This window comes from Rattus norvegicus, chromosome 17 (assembly GCF_021556685.1).
Source record: "Rattus norvegicus strain SHRSP/BbbUtx chromosome 17, alternate assembly SHRSP_T2T, whole genome shotgun sequence".
Classification (NCBI taxonomy): domain Eukaryota; kingdom Metazoa; phylum Chordata; class Mammalia; order Rodentia; family Muridae; genus Rattus; species Rattus norvegicus.
In genome coordinates this window covers 35,797,444-35,812,182 of record NC_141550.1, presented here as the reverse complement: position 1 = coordinate 35,812,182, position 14,739 = coordinate 35,797,444, and the positions used below count along the sequence as shown (strand labels likewise).

Here is a 14,739-nt window from a genome sequence, read left to right as displayed (position 1 = left end):
ACTAGATGACTCAGCAACCAGAGGAATGTGACAGCAAGCAGCACAGCCTGAGGTCCATCCCTGGGACCCACATGGTCAAAGGACAGACTCCTGAAGGTCCCAAGATATATACGCAGCCTTCCTCTCCACCCTCAAACACAATAAATGTTGTAATAACTTTTTTTTTTAATTTAGAAAGTATGTTCAGTAGAAGTTCCAGTGTTAACAGCCCCTCACTGCTAGGTCTAAGTCTTGAATTAAATCTGCTAAGGTTTGGATGTGGTATATCTCCCCCGAAGCTTCTTATTCAGGTCTTTGGAATGATGTTATGGAAATGAGGTAGGATAGGGCTAGAGAGATGGAGCGGCAGTTAAGAACACTTATTGCTCTTGTGGTAGATCTGTGTTTTGTTCCCAGCACACACGTGGAAGCTCATGGCCTCCTTTAAGGATCTGATGCCCTCTTCTGATCTCCAAAGGTCCCTGAATGGACATAGTATACAACCAAGTACTCAGGCACACATGAACACATAAACTAAAGTTAAAATTAAAACGTTAAAGGTGGTGGTACCTTTAAGAGGTAGGCAGGATCCAGTGGAAGATAATTAGGCCATGTCCAGTACCTAGAGGCACTAATACAATTCTCTTGGAGTTGATTCCTCCCCACAGGAATGAGCTGCTATAAAAGAAGAGAAATGGACCCGTCCTGTTATCTTGCTTTCTCTCCCACCAAGTGATGACTGATATCTGTCTGTGCATCCTTCCTGTACCTTCCTCTTTTTCTTCTTCTACATCTTCATGATCTGTATACCCCAAGGTTCACTAGTGCTGGTAAGATGACTAAGCAGATAAAAGTGCTTGTCACCAAGGCTGACAAGACCTGAGTTTGGTCCCAGAACCCAACAAGGGTAGTAGAAGAAAAATGATGCCTGTAAACCATCTCTGATTTTCAGATACATACTATAACATGCACCAACACTGGTGTGCACACATGGGTGGGGTGGGGATAGGGAGGGAGAGAGAGAGAAAAAAAAATTTAAGTCAATAAAACTTAAAAGGCCATCACCAGACACAGCCCCTCCACTTGTACTAGAAGTACAAGCCAAATTTAACCTCTTTTCTTTGATGAATTCCACACAGTCTGTGGTATTCAAGAGACGATAAACCAAGATGAATTTTCTTTCATGAATCCCTTCCTTAATATTTATGCCAAAATATTTAACAGAAGCCCGGGGCAAGGGTGCTCGCAAAGAGAAGGCTTTGGTCAAGGGCACATGTGTTAGTCTAGCCATGGAGTTGCATGGTTTATGATGGTCTCTTCCAGAATGGTATGTACTCACAGACTTCCTGTGAGCTGTCTGGAGGTGGTTAGGACAGGACAGGACTCTCAGGCTGTTACGACTGAATCAGCAAATGCAGCACAGAGCATACTCCACATGAAACACCACCACAGGCAGAAGTGGCCCAACTTCTTGGAGACCCAGTAGTTAGAGGAAAGTCTTTTTTAAACCCAGTGGAAAAGGGCCACATAAGGCAGGCACCAGTATAATTACCAGGCCACCAGGCCTGCTGGCCAAGCCAGCTTGATGTGGCCTCTTGACCAGGTTTCATCATTTGCCTCAGTACATGTTCCTCTCTGGGCTTCTCCTGCTCCTGCTATTAAATGGACTGGCAGATGCTTGCTTGTGTACTTCAAATCCCAGCTTTCTACATTCTAGTTTGTTTTGGCACCAAGTTCAAATGGAGAGCATCTGCAGACCGGCCCAGAGCTTCAGAAAATCCCACTGCTGGGTTACTGTCAAGTACTTGTTCCTACCTTCCCAAGGACTGCTGCAAATTCTCCTCATATTCACCAAGTGTGGTCTGGACACAATCAACTGCTAATTTTTATTTCATCTCCCCTGGTGAACGCATGGAGTTGCTCACTTGCAGGAGAAGGAAGAAACGTGTGTGCTTCTAGTTCTGTTCTTGGAGATCTGCCCTTTCTTTCCCACGGTCTTATTCACTTTGGTGGCCTCATCACCAGTTAGGTGTCTACCTCAGGGTACATTCTCAAAGTCTGCCTCAGATACTCCAATTCCCCAGGACTGTGGACACATCGGGTATATGTTGCTGAAGGCAAAGTCCTTCTTCTTCGTACCCCACTGAACTTCACCATCTGTTAGACGCTAGGGCTCCATCCTTGGAGTCTCCTTTGACTTCCCTCTCTCTATTTGGTCTCACACCTAATTGATCCTACCTTGCCTGGGTTTTACTTGCAGCCAAGAAATCTATATTCCTGACGTCTACCCTCTGGTGCCCTCTCAAGACTCCTAGCAAGCCATGCTGTGATTCAGCAAGCTCAGAAAAGTCCCTTCCCTCTAGAGGGAGTCTCCTTCTACACCATGCTCCTTTATTCCAATTCAAAAGCAGGGCAGTTCGGACCAAAGGACCTGTGTGCTTATATCATCAGGATAAAAAGGAAACTATATTCACTTAATGAAATTTTGGTAAATCTTGGTCAGGACAGATGGTTAAAAACAAAGCCCACGTTTCACAACTACAGCTCCTCTGAGGAAAATTCCTCCAGAATAAAACAGCAAGCTATTTCACCCAATAATCCAAAAATTCAAGGCCAAGTCAGGAGCAAGGTGCAATGGCAATAACAACCTAGATGGAGACATAAAAGCCAATGGAGAGTGAAGCCTGAAGGAAAAGGGAAAAAGAAAAGAAGAAAAGAAAAACCGGAATCAAGCAGGGGACAGGAAAGATGGTACAGGTAAGAACACGCTGCTCTTACAGAGGTCTGGGATTCAGTTCCCAGCACTCACAACAGGAGCTCACAACCATGTGTAATTCCTCATCAAGAGTATCTAGTGCCCCCTATTGGCCACAGCAGGCACTGCACTCACAATATCAAATCCACACAAGGACACGTGATTAAAAAATTAAATAAAACCTTAAAAAGAGAAAAAACTCAGAACCCAACAGGATCCACCACTGCTTCTTCAATTACAGGCACCCACACTACCATCACATTCTACCAGAGGACTTTTCCAGAAGGTCTCCCACCAGCTCAATTACAGCTGAGGTAGAGATGTTTCGGGCCTGTGCCTTTTTCCTATAACTGCGGGTGACGCAATGAAAGCTGAATTTTCAAAGAATAAAACTGCTAATTAGGAAGCAGAGGCTCACAGTTTCCAATAGCTGAATGTTAACGAGGCCCTTTTCTTTCCCATCTTTGGGGAACACAGTCATCCTTTCCATTCCTGACCCCACACAAGAAGTGTTGACTATGTAAGCTCTTGGGGTATCCTGGATGGCTCCGAAATGTGGTAGCTAGAAGGACCAGGCCCATGTGTGCTGCCTTGTGGAATAAAACTCATTTTTACCCCTGAGTTAAGTTGATTACTCAGGCTCTGAAAGGTCCTCCCTGCCCCCTCCCCAAGTGCACTCACATTTTCCTTATGCTAAATGGCTCTAGGAAAACAAGTGGGGCATTATACTTGGCTCCTTGGAATGAGATCAGTTCTAGTTTCAAATTCCCTGTGGAACAACCCCAAGGCCATAAGACCCTGTAAAAGTCCCAGATGCCTAACAGCTCAGGAAGGACCTAACTATGACAATAAAGCATTACTTAAGTAATGGGGGAGGAACACCCCTTCGCTGGTTTTGTAGACATTAAGCAGGACCAAGTCTACAAACAACCTAGTCTCAGTCTGGGCTGTCCCTGGAGGTAGAAGCCAGAGCCTAGGTCTTATTGAAGGGCTGGGTAGTCGTCTCCTGCACCTGGCACCATCTGTGCACACCCAGCCAGGCCTGCTGGCAGAGCAAGCCTAGCAGACCATTACTAATGTGGTGGGGTCAGAGGGGTTGCTCCTGCAACCGGATGCCTATAGATTTCAAAGACTGGCTCCCCTCTACACCAGTTCATCCATCGAGGGTAGAAAACAAGCATATTTTTATTCTACTTTTTTTTATTTAAAAAAAAAAAGAAGCTGACTTTTAAAGATCTTCCTCTGAGAACTGTACATGATCTAGGTGCCAACACCACTGGGATTGTGGGTATTCAGGGCATGAAGCTAACTCATGGATCCTTAGCCAAAATTCAGGAACAAGCCCCAAAAGACAGCTCTTTTTAGACAGCATGAGCCTTTGAAAGAGTGACACCAGGGCTGGGCATATGGCTAAGGTAGTACTCAACTAGTACAAAGCCCTGGGTTCAACCACAGCCTGACATAAACCAAAGCAGGCCTGAACACACCTATAATCCCACAAAAAATGGAGTTACAGGCCTGGATCAGAAGTTCAAGGCCATCTTCTTACTATCCAGTTAGCCACTCTAGGACACACGAGATTCTGACTTAATTAATGAGTTAGCAATAAAAGGAGGGCATTATGGAAAAAGGATGAAAATCAAAGCTGCCTCTCTAAAAGAACAGCCAAGGCCTCCTCCTAAGGTCCGACGATGTCTCCTTGGGCAGCAAAGACGCAGGAGAAACTTGACCTCCCTGGTCAACTTTTCACAATTCACCCACTAACTCTGTCACTCACTATCACCTGACTGTTGAGTCTTTCCTATGTGTCTGCTGTCAGCAAGAGCTGGATATGCCTCCGAACTTCCTTTACTGAAGAGGAGTCAGGGCTCTGAGCTGAGACCCATACACAGGCTAGCTACGAGCAAGAACCATGAAGATCATGCAAATCCCACCTTTAAACTCCAGATTGTAACAAACACTGACTAAGTCTACTTGAAATACTGAAAAATTTAAACTCTTTAGCTCATTACTTAAATACATTTTTTTGTTTGTTTGAGAATGATCCCATGGCCAAGGATTGTATTCATTTCTTTGTAAAATACCCCCATTGTAGCTTTCAGGTCACACCATGACTCAAACCCATACAGCCAAAAATCTACAGACCAGCTAGCCACAAAAGGAAGGCATGACTACACACTCCAGAGAAACTGGATCTTTTGTTTACAATAATTAAAACTTTAAAGAAATTTTGTGATAAGTGACATCATTCTCTTACTCTACTTGCAATCATCTAGCAGAGATAACAGCTTCCCCACTTAGAACCTTAACAGAGAGTAAATCAAGGTAAAGAGGTGGGAATCGGGGAAATTCATAAGCTAAAATCGAATTTATAATGTCTCTAAACAAGATCACCTTCCTTGTAAAACCTACAATGCTAAGTGGGCTGAGAGATTCGTGGGCCTGGCACAGCTATTTGGCATCCCCGGAGAAGTAGGTTTGCTTAAGTTCATGTTGAGTAATCTATCCTTCCAGTTTTCCCAGCCTCCAGACAACTACGGATAACTCAAGGCTGACCTGGAGCTTGTCGTGTTTGCTGTACTCCAGTCCTTCCATGAGTAGCTCACACAGCATCCTCTAAAAATAACTCATTCCGTCACTTAGGTCCTTAGATTGCTCTATATCACAGAAACACTGCTGCCTCTACAGCAGGCACACTCTCATCCTAGAAACTCCCCATCTGGACATCCCAAGAAAGCCAAGCACATACAGCACGTGGTCCATTCCAAATGCAATCATCTAGCTGAGCATGATGATGCACGCTTACTTGTGATCCCAGCCGTGAGGATGGTGCAGGAAGGTCAGCAGTTCAAGGTCACCCTCAGCTACATATCTAATTCCAGCCTAGGCTAGGTAGGGACCCTTCTCAAAGGACCAAAATTAATAAATGAACTAAACTGTAATCACCCACCAAACCTTTAAAAAGTCATCCTGGGAAGTCCCACTTAACAAGCCACCATTCCTGAGTGGCTTGTTTCAGTATTTCAGAAATACTGTTTTTATCAGGCCTAGGTTCACAGATGAGACTTTTGGTGAAAAGCCTTTGTGACTCCCCTATTTGTCTCTTCCTTGTCACCAGAACTCCTTTTCTTAACAAAGACTACTGGCCCCACCGCTCAGCATGCAACTTCATTTCTCTCTGTCTGGTTCAGCTGAGAGATAAGAATCTAGACTGAGGCTTTTATAGTGCTTTACCTGTAACTTGTCTGAACCACCAACTGACAAACACAGTCTCAGCCTGCACTCTCGGCAGGAATCCAAGACATGGAAATAACCATGAAGCCCTGTTCTCTGAGCGTTTTCTTCTGTCAGTTTTGATTGAGTGTAAGTGTGTGCCTAAGGGTGTGCACATGAGTGCAGGTCCTCACAGAGGTCAGAAGAAGGCCTCAGAGCTCTGGAAACTTGAGTTCCAGGTAGTTGTGAGCCACCCGACATGGGTGCTGAGACCCAAAGTCAGGTCTTCTGGAAGACAAGTAGGAGCTCTCAGACTCTGTGCTACCTCCCTAGCCCCAGAGCTGTGCGCCTAAGAGTAGCCCCCACGGTAGAAGCAGTTAGCATAATAACCCAAAGGTAGAATGCTTACCTTTCAGAATATTTCCTCCTTGAGAAAGCTTTAAAATATCATGCCCAAGGCAAGAAGGTAGCAAAATAGAAAAAGATGACTGATTCCCACTAAGAGCATCTCACTGTCCCCAAAGGGCACAGAGAATGCTTGATGTTTGCCTAGCTCTTTTTTTTTTAATGACTAAGCATTTAATTAGACTCCATCAACTTTTTACTAAAAGGCAGTGTTTAAGAGTTAATTCCATATCAACTATTACTGAGTGTGAATATTAAAAGCATGAATTTGGTATGAATTTATAGCTTAGAGTCATTGTGAGTTTAGCATGTTTAAGGTCTTAGGTTCAATTCCTACAGACACAGAGGCACAGACTTTTAATAAGGAAAGAGAACACACACACACACACACACACACACACACACACACACATACAGTATGTATTTTTTTTTGGTGAGGTTTTTTTTTTTTGAGTTTTGGTTTTGTTATTTTTTTTTTTATATCTTACTTGCCTGACCATTTAGATTCTATCTTTTTTATAGAGATTTTTAAAGGAAAACTTCTACAGGGCCCTCAGAACCCTAATCCAGAAAAAAAAGAAAAACCCCTCACTCTATATTATGTACTGTGTAAGAAGATAGGAATCTGCTCTCTCCACTTCTTGTGATGATGGAATAAAAAACCTCCCAATTCCTTACCGCTATGGCTTTCCTTAAAGAAGAGTTGCTCGCAAGAGATTGACGAACCTCTTTCCTGTCTTGTTTAAGATCGAAAAGGAGAGGAAGATGCTGAGCTAAAACTCTACCAAGCCCTTTGGCTCCTCACAAAACATCTACATTACAACTGATCAAAGGAATCAAAAAGGGTCACTTCTGGGTCACGGAGACATTAGCGTGTGCCCAAGGGCTGTGTCTGACAAATCAGATGGCTTGCCCGAGGCTCAGATACAGGTGAACAACTGGATGGTCTGATTCAGAAAACACAGAGTACCAACTTCTTTTAATGTTTAATGTATTAGTTTTCAATATAACTACCCTCCTTAACATAGTCTTACGGGATTGTCATATAATCCCTGATTTTCACTCAAGAAAACTAAGAGCCAGAGTCTTCAATGGAAGTAATTTCGGATGAGAAATTATAGTAAGAAACTCTTACAATGCTTGGGGAAACTGAGATCTAGAAAAGGTAGCTCCATTACAAGGAGAACAGAGATGATGATGGAAACAGAAGCAAAACCAAGCGGGTTAGGAACTTGCTCGGGACTGGGCACATACATGCAGAATGCCATACTGACTCAAAGATTTATTTAGAAGTTCTGACTTTCAACACACTGTCTAGAATCCACCAAAATACCACTGGGGGAAATCCAACATGATTGTAACGGGGCTAGTTCAGAGCTGGCGTTAGTGCAGCTGCACGGCACCCTGCGTGACAAAATAGTTAAGGTGCTGAGACATCATCTCTGCTCATATAAAAGAACGTTTTTCCCAGATGGCCCATCTACTTTTGCAAGCATAGAAGCAATTTGATAAACAGAGAAGCAAAAGTGTGTGTGTGTGTTTGTGTGTGTGTGTGTGTGAGAGAGAGAGAGAGAAAGAGAGAGAGGGAGAGAGAGAGTCAGACAAAGACAGACAGAAAGAGAGTAAGACAGAAGTCAACCTCAGGTGTTACTCCTCTGGGATGATCAACCTTGTTTTTGAGAGAGTGTCTCCCACAGGGACCTGGAGCTTTCTGGGTAGGCTAGCCTGGCTGGTCAGCAAACTCCAATGATCTTCCTGATTCCCCAGCACTAGGAGAACAGATGTGGTAACCACGCCTGGCTCTCTCCTGTGTGTGTGCAAGAGAGTGAACACAGATTCTCATGTTTGCATGGCAAACATTTCACATACATGCGATGATTCTGGTCCCATTACTGACTCCTTAAGCATGGTTAAGGATTATGCTGTGTCACAACTGGTATTAACCATGCTACAATGTGCCTTCTCCCCATTGCTGCTGCTAGGCAAATGGTAGACTTTCTGGCTTCATCTGGTTTTAAGTGTCACCTTTAAACCCATGGAAGCCCAGTATTTCTAGCCTTACAGAAATGAAAACAATGCAGCAAACCAAGTACAAGTTCTTCCTTTTCACAGAAGACACCCAGACACAGTTGAGTGACTTCTTCAAAGCCACACCATTAAACATCAATCAATCAGTTCTACCGGCCAAACTTATACACAGACTAAGCAAATACACCTTATGTTTTCTGCTAATTTATACAGTAAAGCATTATAAATAGCCCACGGTTCTTTCTTTAAATATCTGAATTCATACATTTTAAATTTTAAGTATTGCGATCGTTTAATGGGGTAGTTAGATGGAGTGTTTTTATAATGACCTTTCAAAGCTGAGCACATGTTGAGACTAACTGGACCACCCAAGTTTAAAACCCAGTTATTCCATTTAATGTTTATTTGGTTTGTTTCTAAATGTGTATTTAAGTGGCAAAGTCATAAAGGGAAGAATTAATGATAATCAATACCAGATCTTCAACCATAGAGCTCTTCATGGGATTGCAGTGTTTAGTGAAGTCAGCCAAACTGCACTCTAAAAGCAAGTCCCCAGCCATATGCTGGAGGCTGAAGTCAGTATTAGCAAAAGTCTAAGACGGTCTCAGATCCCTTGAAAGACACCCACCAAACTAAGGCAAGATCAGGCGTGTGGGGCAGTGTGGATCTTAGAAGTATGGCGGTAGCAACTAAGATCTGATGCCAGAAAAGAATATGCTCTGTGCCCTTCTGATATCTTCAAAATGGCATGTCACCACTCCAGATTCTAAAATGAAGTGTAGATAAACTTCAAAAGACTCAGAAACAAAGCATGCATTTATGCACCTAAACCTACAGATGGTTCACATTCCTAAGGAATGTTCCTCATTTAATCTCACTGAAGCAATTTCTTAAACAGGGATTAGGTTTCCAGACTAACGTACAAAAATAATTTTTTTCAAATTTCATATATGCTTGAAGTAATGAATATTAAAATATATTTAAGAAAACAAGAAGAGGAACTAACTGCTTGGGGCAGAAAGAAGAGAAAGATGCTAGGGGTAGAAGGTATTGGATAGAGAGGAAGCCAGCTTCCACTGCTTAAGGGTCAGTCCTCTGCCTCCATGCTCTTCAGCGATACCAGTCCTCAGGGGAACTGTGGCAAAGAGCTTACTACAATTCCCCAGGCCCTATCTCTTACAGGCTTAATAAAGCCAAGTTGCACTGAGGCCTACCCAGCAGGAAACAAGGAACCTCTGAGGCTGTGGGGAAAAAGAAGATATGGAAAATAACCCAATTCCTCAAGTTAAAAGGCTTCAGGCAGCCCCAACTCAAATCAGCCACACAAAACCCTTTAGAAAAGCAGGCTCAAGTACTGACAAGCAACACCAGTCCTATGGATAGCTCAGACATGCTTCCAGGAAACAACTTCTCTATGTCATGAGTACAAAAGGAGGCTGGATATAACGGCATCTTGCATGCTTCACTAAGAGACACAGTTTCCAGAACTGCACTTTAGATACCAAAACCCCATTACCTACCCTGACACATTTTGTTCTAGATTAAGGCCCTGGAAAAGTATCCCATGCCTACCACTGAAAACTCCTGATTTCCTAGGCACAGAAATTACACAGGGCTGGAGTCCATTTAGATTGTAATACTGACAAAATTTCCCAAAAGCCCCTCAGCACATTATATAACTACAGAATTGGCATTTCGTCCCTTACTGATAACATACACCAACCTATGAATCACAGAGCCAGCCAGAAGAAGAGAGACTCAGAGAAAAAGCAAAAGAATTATCTGTTGTTTTATTAGATGATTTTTCAATCCCTCTCCTGTCTCTTCCTGTGTGTGTGTGTGTGTGTATTGGTTTGTGTTTATGTATGTGTTTATGTATGTGTGTGTGTTCAGAAGTCTTCGAGCATACCTGCATAGGAGGGTATCCAAATAAGTGAGTAACCTTGGGTATGGTTCCTGCAAATCATTCACCTGGTTTTGTTGATGTCTCGCATCAGCATGGGACTTGCTGAGAAAGCCAGACTGGCCTGGCTTGAGGGACCAGCCTGCTTCTGCTTGTCTGATATTAGTATTACAGCATTTAGCACCACACTTGGGTTCCAGGAACTGAACTCAGATCCTCTTGCTTGTAAGACAAGCACATCACTATCCTGACTCTTGTTCGGTTTTTACATTTTGAAACTCTAGGTCACTGCATAGCCCTGGCTGGCTCGAAACCCACTTTGTAGACTAGTGCCATGTCCTTAAAAGGGAGCAGAATTCACTAAGTCAAAACCAACCCTCCTCAGGTGCTCAGATGAGACTGAACTTAGAACTTTCCCACATGTACCACTGGGCTGCAGCCCTTCAGTTCCTGCCTCACACAAGAGAAGAGTTCAAAGAAGCTGGAGGAGAAAACTGCACACAGAACTGCAACAGCAAAGCCAACCCTGGGTGGTAATGATATCCCCCTAGGCACCCAGTCCTCAGACCACAAGGGGTGATGATTTACCACGTGCTATGGAAGCAGGCTTGGGACTCAGGCTGACATGATGAGTTAATTCATCTGGAGCAACAATCCACATCTGTGCGGGGATTCTGAAGTCCCGTGGCCCCCGCAGATCTCCAGATAACCAGGGAAGCTGTGTGGCATTCCAGAAAGGCACTGGGCTGAATCGCAAAGCCCTGGATTTCTAGGCTGCCTCTGCCGGCTCATCCCCCGGGAAAGGGCAAACCACTCTCTCCCAGGGACTAAGGCTCCTCGTCTGTAAAACAGAGAGCAGATGCTTGCCTCTCTTCTAGCACAGAGCTCTCACTAACATGGAAAGAGAAATTTAATACTATTTCTATGTGCCCCCTCCTCCGCCTGCCCCTGTCTGCCATGGGAGCCTCCACAATATTTGAGCCAATACATCCAAGGCTTCTAAGAAGATTTGCCACAGTAGTAATAACCATGCAAATATGTGAACAGCACTACTCTTAGAACCACCTCAAAATACCAACTTGTAAAGGTCAAACAGATAGAAAAGGCCAGGCCTGTATCACTGGGCCTGCCCAAGACTGGGCTCATTAATAGTCAATCAAGGACAGTGATCAGTTCATGATGCCCTTCCCTTCCCTGCTTAACTACTGTAGTATATAGATTCTGGGGGAGGGATAGTCATTGCTTTCAGTTGTATTGGAAATAATTAGCTTATTGGGTGCTAAAGCACAGTTCCAACATCGTGGTCACACACAGTACTGGTTAAAATCAGAGGATTGAGGAACAAAAAGGCATATGTGTATGAAAGGGAGGAAGGAGACAAAAGAGGGAGGGATAAAAGGAAACAAGAGTAGACAAAAAAAAAAAAAACACTGAATCCATGTATAGTCAAAACTGTCAAAAGAACAAATTCAATCAATTTTCTCATTAGAGAAAAAAAGGCCAGGCATGGTGGCTCACCTATGGGGTGAGTAATCCCAATAGTCTTTAGGGTGAGGCAGGAGGATTGAGGCCAGTAGGGACTATAAGCTAGACTCTGGGAAATACATATACGCACACACACAGCTGCAGGGATGACTGAGAATGGATGTAGCTCAGTGGTGGAGTGTTCAGCATGCTTAAAATCATGCTAAATCCTCAGTTTAATTCCTAGTGTCCCCAACCCCAACTCTCAGTAAAGAAGTCACAGTTATTTAGCTGAACATGTTGGGCTCCCATCTGTAATCTCAGAACTCAGGAGGCTGATTCAGATAGATTATTGCACATTTCAGGCCAATTTGGGCTATGCAGTAAATTCCAACCTCTGATATAGTGTGAGTGTGAGACCTGGTCATTTAAAAAATGAAGAAGGGGTTGGGGATTTAGCCCAGTGGTAGAGCTTGCCTAGCAAGCGCAAGGCCCTGGGTTCTGTCCCCAGTTCCGAAAAAAAAAAAAAAAAAAAAAAAGAAGAAGAAGAAGAAGAAGAGGAGGAGGAGGAGGAGGAGGAGGAGGAGGAGGAGGAGGAGGAGGAGGTGCATACCTCAGCACTTGGAAGACGATTGAGTAGGGAGTGCAGAAGTTCGAGGTTAGTCTCAACTAAAAGGGGAGTTTGAGGCTAGCCTCAGCTACATGAGGCCTCTGTCACCTCCATGCCAAATGTCAGCAGCCAAGTCTCACACTGCAGTAGGAGGAGCATCACAGAAATACACAGCGACTGCTACAGGTGCAATGAAGTTGCATCACAGCTTGGATTTCTCCTCCAACTGCACCCTCTGGCAGAGAACTCCCAGCAAGATAGATTATGCCACCTGCCCAGCCACTTGGTCGAACCCCATCCCACAGTGGTGTAGGAACCTGTGTGTGCTATACTCATACCTCCCTCGCAGGCTCAGGTAGCTTAAGGGCAAGGAATACGTCCATCTCTATATTAGGATGGCATTTAATGAGGTGACTCAATACCTGTTAAGCAATAAACACATCAGTCTGCAAAGAGGTATGGCCTGTTGCTGCTCCAGCCCTGCCATGGAGTCCTTTAATCTTCTAAGTGGGTGGAAACTGTCCTAGGATGCCCTCCCTCCAGGCCTCCTCACCCTCCTCTCCCTTTATCTCACTCTGCCTCTGCTTGGGTTTGAACTTGCCCTCAAGATGGGTACACAAAGAAATGCAGTTCTTCCCTCTGCCTCCCTACCCCAAACAGGAAGGCCATGGTTCTATGCTGAGTGTGCAGTCTCACTTACCCATGGATGGTCTACAGAAAGCCACTACAAATTCTTTTTCAAGCCCTAACTTTGTACAGTTTAAATCAAACGAGTTTTTCAACTCCCAAGAAAGTAGGCAATTGGCCAAGATTAGGTCACAGCCCTAGCAATCTGAGCACAAATATCTTACACTCCATGAAGAGAGTACCTGGATTTTATCAAAACTCAAGAAATGCACTTGGTGGAAAATTGAGTCTCAGTCTGGAGAACCACTCAGTCCTGCAAAGGATAATTACCACGAGGGCCTGCCCAGAACCAGTACCTCCTTCTTGCTTTGGTGTCTAAACTGAAAGCAACTTCCCCTATTATCCCTATCAGCGTCCAAAGCTAACTACCCCACTGCTCCTTTTTCTCCATGAAGCTGATTCCTAACAGTGTTCACTAGGATTGATCTGCTCCCAAAACTTAAAAGCGGCCAGGAAATCTCAAGCCAATGAGATTTAACAAGTTTTGTGTGGTTTTCCTCAACTGCCAGCTCTTTCACTCAAACCCTAATCCCCTTTTAAAATCTCAACAGAGGGAGGGGGGCGAGAAAAGGGATTATATGCACGATAAACCATAGGGTGCTGAAACATGAAATCCTGCATCCACTTCTCAACTCAGCAAAACATTAAGGGAAACGTTTGGTATCCTTTGTTTAGTAGCTTTTTAAGAAGCCGTGTGGACTAGGTATGGTTTGATGTGTAGAGTCGTCCTTAAGCAAATAAGAAGTCCGGAATCTCCTTCAACTCAATAGTTAAGTACACATTTGGTATTATTTTGTCTGTCTTTTATGTGTCTCAGGAGCTGCCTCACACACTGTTGACAATGGGAACCCATACTTAAAGTGAAAAAATTTCCATTCGTGTACAAAGAGACCACGTGATTATCACAAACAATCCTCTTATGCCAAACCCTAAGAGCTTGGAGCATCTTTACACCTCAGATAGTACTCACATTGTCCACGATGTAAGAAGGTCTACAAACCTAATGCTGAGAAAATTTCCAGATGCTGATCACGTACCTGAAAGACCTATAGCTTGAAGCGGAAGGAGGTTAAATCTTTAATGTCATCATAACATAGAAAAGAGAATCTGTGGAAATGTGGCATTGTTACCATCTCAGCAAACAATCAGCAGGAAAAGTTTGACTTCACTCTCTTTGGAGTGCCTGCAGTGGCTTGAACAGGTACGGCCCTCAGAGAGTCATGTGTTTAAAGGCTTGAGGGGAGTGGCACTATTGGGAGATGTAGCCTTCTTGGAGGAAGTAGTCACTGGGGACAGACTAGAAGGTCTCCTCTGTGCTCAAGCTCCAGCCAATGTGGGACAGAGTCTCCTGGCTGCCTGTGAATTAAGATATAGAACTCTCAGCTCCTTCTCCAGCACCATACCTACCTACATGACACTGTTTCCTGCCATGATGACAATGGAGCAAACCTCTGAAGCTGTAAGCCAGTACCAATTAAATGTTTTCATTTATAAGAAGCGTCGTGTTCATGGTGTCTCTTCATAGCAATGGAAACCCTAACTAGAGATAGTGGCCAAACTTCTATTTTTAATCACCTTTCATATCTTTAACGACACCTTGGATAGATCCCATAATTGGGAAGGGCATTTTTACTGAGTATCCTCAAGGCCGATTTAAATTTCATTCTCAAACTCTACTTTGGCTTTGCATAAACC

The 14,739-nt window shown here is 43.9% G+C and overlaps 1 pseudogene across 33 annotated transcripts in view; it reads right to left on the bottom strand.

Moving 5' to 3' along the window:
- The window catches only part of LOC134482707 (uncharacterized), a 501,539-nt pseudogene that overhangs the window by 306,532 nt on the left and 180,268 nt on the right, over positions 1-14,739 (bottom strand). For 2 of the 33 annotated variants that reach the window (XR_015641640.1, XR_015641634.1), the window contains one exon: positions 550-657. The exons of the other annotated variants lie outside the window; for them this stretch is intronic. The product of XR_015641640.1 is annotated as an uncharacterized LOC134482707, transcript variant X33 (transcript). The remainder of the gene's footprint in view (positions 1-549; positions 658-14,739) is intronic. 33 annotated transcript variants of the gene reach the window in all.